General features: G+C 43.4%; 1 protein-coding gene across 1 annotated transcript in view; it reads left to right on the top strand.

Annotated features, from left to right (window-relative positions):
* Positions 1–3,926: 3,926 nt before the first annotated feature.
* The window catches only part of PTPN21 (protein tyrosine phosphatase, non-receptor type 21), a 43,367-nt gene continuing 40,569 nt past the window's right edge, over positions 3,927–6,724 (top strand). The window contains 1 exon segment of the mRNA XM_009319432.1: positions 3,927–4,332. The gene's annotated coding sequence lies outside the window, so the exon portion shown is untranslated.

Raw genomic sequence — 6,724 nt, 5'->3', positions numbered from 1 at the left:
CAGGGGTCCCCACAGCGGGGCGGCGAGAGCGAGCCGGGGGGCGCGGTGAGATACGCCCCGGCGGACGACCAGGCACTAACGCGGAGGTGAGAGGGGCCTCAGCTCACTCTGACGCCCCTCAGCAACTCCGTCTTCTCCCCGCGTCCTTCCTTGCCCCTTTTCCAGCAGCTGCCCCAGCCGGCTCCTTGGCGCTCAAGGCGCGCGCCACGCTCTGCCTCTTCAACGTAAAGCTCCCGATGCCCTGCGAGCACTCGGGCTCCGCAGCTTGCACAGGCCCGAGGGCGGCCTGGTGGGTCGGCGTACCCCTGGAGCGATGACCGCGGGGAGAAGGGGGACACGTAGCCCCAGCTGGGAGGCCGGCAGGCAGGGATGCTCAGCTGCCCCGGGCCAGCCGTCACCGCAAACCGCGTCCGAGCCCATGGCTGCGGCCTGTCTTGCTCTGCAAGCAGGAGGCAGCCACGACATGCCCTGGAGTCTGGCCCTAGAGTAAAGAAAATAAGTGTATCTTTTAGCATATTTCTAAATAGTTGCGTGTCAGAGGGTCTACTCTGAATTACTCAAGTGTCACATTCAGCTTTTCTTAAGTTGCCTCTTTCTTCATTCATGGTGTTTATAAAAGTGGTTTATAAAGTCCTGCCACATGGCTTAGGATAAGTATCAATACCGTAAGATTAACGACAAGGTTATTTTAATATTAATGCTCTTTCTTAAAAAGTACAAAAATCGAAGATTTAAATATGTTTGTTAAAAAACAAATATATTATGGTATGGTAATACACAAAGTATCAAAGCAACTTTTAATCCCATACTACAGCTATACTAGAAAAGTATTTTACTATTGAATTTTAGTTTGTGATCCCACATTAGACTGATAAGCCTTAAAACAACACGCTTTTTTTTTTTCTTTCTTAGAAAGAGGTTGCAGCATCTGCTAGTCTTACTGCTACAAGGGATCAGTTGCCGAGGGAGGAAGAACTATGTGGAAGTCATATTTGAGCCATAGCATTTATGTTCTGCACCAATGTCCCAGCTTCACTTCAGCTGATTTAGTGAGTGGTAACATTAGAGAACGCCCAGCCTACAGATAAAGGGTCTTTCACAAGTAATGCCACTGGGTAAAATAAACTCCAGGCGTTGTAGTTAACAGCTGTATTAATCTCTTTCTGCATCACTGCTCCTAATATAAACCAAACATGGTTCAATATTTTACAGTGCCTTGTAAGTAAAAATGAACCTTGCAAACATGAAATTTCAGGCTTCAAGCATGTAATAGACATATTGTATGCTCATTTTTCTAGCACCTTCCATTCTCTCCACTACCATCAAGAAATATGTAATGATGCATAAAGACCCAGCTATCTCTTGCTTTTTCACAAATAAGAAATGGAATGATGGAGAAACAGGGAGGCTTCAGACACAGAGCCAAAACATGGAAGTGATGAATAAAGTGAATTTGTTCAGAGAACAGCTTTAGGAGTCACATGTAGAATCAGAGGTATTCTGACTTTTCAGTTCATGAAGTCACTATTTTGCATGGCTAGTGAGCAAATCAAGATATTTTTCCACATGACTTCTTCATTGTTTCAGCATCCTGGGAATGCCCCTTTAACTCATAGTTTCTGGATTATCCTGCCTGTGTTTTTTTATCACAGAAGGTTAACTCTCCACTTGGCTGAGGAGTATATACATGCATACCGCTTTTCTGCCTGGAGGGTCACTGATCTTGCTCCCTATTTGGCTCACTTCCAACTTTCTGCCTTGCCATTAGTCAATGCAAAGACTTGATGCTGGACAGAGTTCCCAGAATCGGAACAAGGTGAATACTTGCGTCAACCTTCACCCTGTTGGCTGATATACTCAACTGCAATCACGCATTTGGACAGGGATGGAAAAAAAACCCAAAACTGTTCCAGAAGGGAAGATGTCAATAAGAACAAAGCAGGTTTATCCCTGTTCCACTATGGGCAGGCAGTATCCAACCCAAGGGGCAGAAACTTTTCTCTGTACTTACAGAACAAGGGCTGCAACGTTCAGCTGTAGGATATTAGTCTTTTCCTCCCATAATCTTCAACTAGAGAGTAAAGTACAGCAAAAGATGCAGGTATTTCTGCCCATGCATGTCATGAGTATTGACCAGGGGTTACAGGGGAGAAGCAGAAGCACTGTGTAGCGCCCTGAGGCAATCACTCTATGTCTTACTGATGCGTCTTCATCAGAGTTCCTCACGTGTTCATGGACGCCTTTGTCTCTTTGTTGTATTTATTAGAGTTGATAGTTGGAGCAAAGCAGGTAATGGAGAGCTGATGAGGCAAAAAATGATAGGGCAAAATGGAGAAAGTGCAGAAAAACACAAAGTTAGGACAGAAACTGGGATTATAGGAAGCGGAAGAAAAAATTTAATTCAGGAATAAGTTTGATGAGCTTCAAAAAAAGAAATGTAAGGTGCAGAGGAGCATATTGACAATGTCCTGCTTGTCTCTTTTAAGATGATGTGTTGTCTTTAACGTAAATGCAAAGAAAGAAAATATGGTGAGGAGTAACTATGGAAAGTAAGAAAACTCTAATAAATGCAACTTCTAGGCAGGGAATCAGGCAGGAAATGGGTGCGGTCAAGATTTAGAATAGGAAATGTGACAGATAAGAGAATTGAGACCTTGTTTCCGGTATGAATTGTCTAGAAATAGGAAGGGTTGCCTCTTACCCTGAATTTTCATGGCTTGGATTTGTCATGCATTGTATTGGTCAGTTTTCTCCAGTGAGTAACCGTAGTTCTGGCCTGTTGCAGATACCATTAGAAAAGGGTATCCGCTTAGTTTAGTTCAAAGTTAGTTTATTCTCCTCAATATAAAATTCCCCTGAATGAGTTCTCTCCTTGGCTTATGGACTGCTCATCGTAACTATGGCTGACGTATGGGGGGGAAGAGATATTCCCCTGATTAGAGGAAAGCCTGTTGTGTCTAAGAGAAATAACTCAGAAGAATTCATCATAGTACAAAATTGCTTACATATTTCAGCTGAGATTAGTGTCCTCCTGAGTAACATGCTATTTGCATAGCAGATCTGCAGGTCAGACCTGCTCAGACAGTAGCATGTTTGTACACTTCACATTACCAAAACACTTCCTAAGTTTTACAGTCACGAGTTAGTGTTCACATACTCACTTTATCTTTTTCCTCATCCCTGACCTCTTTCAAGTTTGTATATACTTCTGCCTGGCTCACACAATGTGAAGAGCCATAAAATTCCAAACTGCATACAACAATTGCTGATTTCACATGCGCACAGGCACACACACACAGGTCTCCATATATTTGTGGGACTGGAGTGCAGCCCCTTATATGATGTTTGCATTGGTTAAACACTATTAATATTACTTAATTGATACACATTTAATGCTTGTTAAGACAGTTGTTATTAAGGGCATAATTTCTACTGACACCTTTGGGAGTTTTAAGTCCAAGCAAGAGCTGAAAGATCAGTCTTGAATCTGCATTTTCTTGCTGTGTATATTACCAACAGCCGAAGCTTTTCAAGGACTTTTGCTTTTAGCTGCAGACATAATTGGATGTGCATAGATCATTTGGTATGGCACATATGGATTAAACCTTGAGAGTATTTCCAAGCTGGGTGAAAATAAGACCAACAAATTTTTTGGTAAGAGATTTGTCTTAATTGGAAAGGCTTAAAATAAATGATCATATGATTAAAAAAAGCAAGGATTGCCTGCTATTTGTTGTAACCCCTATTTCTGTAACGCCCCTGTAGCCAGAGAAGCAGCTGTTCATTGCTGACATTCTCCCTGCCAGGCATTCCAACTCTCTGAGGTAATGGGCTACAAGCATACGGGCCTTCGCTTTAATTCTTTCAGCGTATCCTTCCGCATGGATAGAGCGAGGGGAACGCCTCCAGGAAAAGAAATTAAATGCACACACACAGAGGCACGCAGAGACGGGCGATTTGAAAATATTCCCGAGAACACAATTTGCGCTCATGCAGCGCAGCGTCACATGAAAGAGGCTGCCTGAAGAGCTGGCTGGCACAGGTTTATTTTGTTGTAATATTTTCTTCCACCCCCAGCTCTTTACCCAGTGGAATGATATCCAGAGCAAGTTTTTTGAGACAGGAAGTGAGGAATGTTTTCACTATGAGTGATCTGAGAAGAAGGTGGGTTAGCCGGGATAGCAGCTGTTTCGGACAAGAGGAACACAGTAAGTCAGTTCCCGAGGAATACAGATGAGATGGCTCCGGGAGAAAAAGTCTTGGAGCGCCGTGGGGTTTTTCCGGCTACACGTATGTGAAAGGAGACTCGGTCTCTTTGGATTGCTGGACAAGGTAAGGGGAAAACAGCAGGCACAGTAAAAAAATAGCGGGTGATCTTCTCTGCTGTGTACCGTAAGACTGAGGAGTTTCAAGCATTTACTTCTTGAAAAGTAAAGGCTGTAGGACTGTGCTTCTGGAGGTGGGGGAGGTTTGAGATGTGCACTTATTGTTGCTCTTTCAGTCCAAGAGTCATGTCAAAGATTAACTGGTAAAACAAGGGGAGGGTGGAGTATTCTGATTTTTTTGGCTCCCCAAATATTTCTGAAATAAATATATGTATTTTAAGCATTTGAAATAACAGGAACCCTTTTTCACCATCATATATTGCAGTTTTATTTCGCACGCTGTCATTCACACAGGCTGTTTAAAAAAAAACTGTGTAAAGTAAAATGCTAATTATTGAGGAGGAGTGGAAGGTGTAGGTAAAGGAGAAAGATACGACGGTGCTCAGCAATCGTGCGTCAGTCACAGCCATGTTGCCGAAATTCTAAGATAACATTTTTGAAACTACGTTTGTGTTGACACATAAATGTACAAAGTTTGGCCACTAAAGGCGTTTGTAGCTGCTGCATGAAAATTCCAGGCTTGCTAAATAAAGGCTTGTTATTGTACAGGTTGTCAGTTAGATTTGTAACTCCTGGCGGTATGTAGTTCCTTTTTGCTAAAGTAGCTTTATAACAATGCAGATGTGTCCGAATTTAAAGTAATGCAGAAGGCACGAGGGCACCTAGCATTGCAGAATGCACAGCTGCTGAATAAAACCAGCACGGCTGTGTTTGCAAGAAGTACACATGGCTAGCAGTAGAAGTTACTGAATGATACCTCAGTGTTACTCATCAAACTTGCCTTTATTCTACAATGTTTATTGTATGTCAGAAATTTTTTTTTTTAGTTGGTCTTTTGTGACATGGACTGGAAGTTAGTTACTTAAGTTTTTCTTGTTATAAACGTGTTTCAGAAGTAATGAAGATTACGTCAGGCATGTACCGAGTTCAAACGAAATCATTTGGGGCAAACGCTCCATAGAGCAATAAATGCAAACAACAGCTCATAACCTGAAGAGCGCTTCTGGCACATTCTGAGAATTCTGCTCTAAACTGACTTCCTATGCTTGCATTGCTACCTGCCTGCATAGCGAAATAACTGAAAGTCTGAGATTGCCTAATGTCAGCATTAGATGGTTTGGAAATTTCACCTGTCAGGTCAGCCTCTGGTTAGTGACTTTTTAAATTTTTTTTCCCCATGCCCTTAGAATACTTTTCTAAGGGCCTGATGGGGGCACAAAAGTTTGAAAGTCTTTCATATTCAGTGGTACTACATAAAAACTGAGATTAAAACAGCACTGCACTTCTGACTGCAGCTTTCAAAAAGATGAGTAAGTTGGTTTCTCTCACTGCTGTAGCATCGAAGAAAGTGCGTAACTGTGCAAAGAATGTATTGGAAAACGGGCCCCGGGGACGTGAGCTGAGGTCAGTCAGCCAAGTTACTCTGCCAGGAATAAACCCAGTGTGAGATTCTGCTGGCAGTGGGCAGGAAACTAAAAGCTTCTGTCTGTGGAGCATTCCCTGCATGCTGCTCCAGGGGGGCAGGATTTGGAGGATCAAAGTGCAGTGAGTAATAAAGCGAGGAGTCCCCGTGTATCCTAAATTTTTCAGGGCAACCTGTTGCTATCAGTTGTTACTTATGCTGCAGCTGCACCCAAAAATAAATTAGTTGGTGTTTGGGGCAGGTTTTTTTTAATTCAGTTAAGATTTTAGGTGGTATCTGTTGAGGACAGGGATTGTGTAGGATGGTAGAACTGCTTCCAGATTATTAGAAACGTGCTCATGAAATATGCTTATGGTCATTCTTTGGAGTACGGTTGCAAAGATGTCATTGAGGAAAAATGCCATGCTGCCGCCTTTCTCCCCATTTTAGGCCTTTAGCGTCTTTCGGCCTGCCTTTCTTCTTTGGCGTGCTGCTTACAAGGGAGTAGGGAGTCTGATATGCGGTTTTCAACCTAAAGAGTTTGTGGTTGTGTTGAACAACATTGACTCTCTAGGTGTGTGTATATATCTACAAGTAGTATGTGGCTATTTGTTTACAGCTATACCTTTGAGTTTAAAAACAGGTGCGCTAGGAAGACTACTTCTTCCGATTCCCCCACTCCAAATAAAAGGATGTCTTCGTGTTCTTCCTGTCTGGTAGTTCTAAGAATCTTCAGAAATCCAATTGCGCCTTTTAAAATGTACTAGTGCACACCAGCCTGAAAAAGCCGTAGGTGGCTTCTTTTTCCGTCCCGGCGGTGCGGCGCTGCCGCTAGAGGTCCCCCGGCAGAGCTCCCCGCGCCAACAGCGGCGAACAATGAGAGGAAGAAGCGTAGCTTTCCCCCGGCCCGGCCCGGCCCTCGGCCGCGGCACGGCAC

This window comes from Pygoscelis adeliae, unplaced genomic scaffold (assembly GCF_000699105.1).
Source record: "Pygoscelis adeliae isolate BGI_AS28 unplaced genomic scaffold, ASM69910v1 Scaffold71, whole genome shotgun sequence".
Lineage (NCBI taxonomy): Eukaryota > Metazoa > Chordata > Aves > Sphenisciformes > Spheniscidae > Pygoscelis > Pygoscelis adeliae.
The sequence above is the reverse complement of the archived record's forward strand: the minus strand, read 5'-3'. Positions and strand labels throughout refer to the sequence as shown.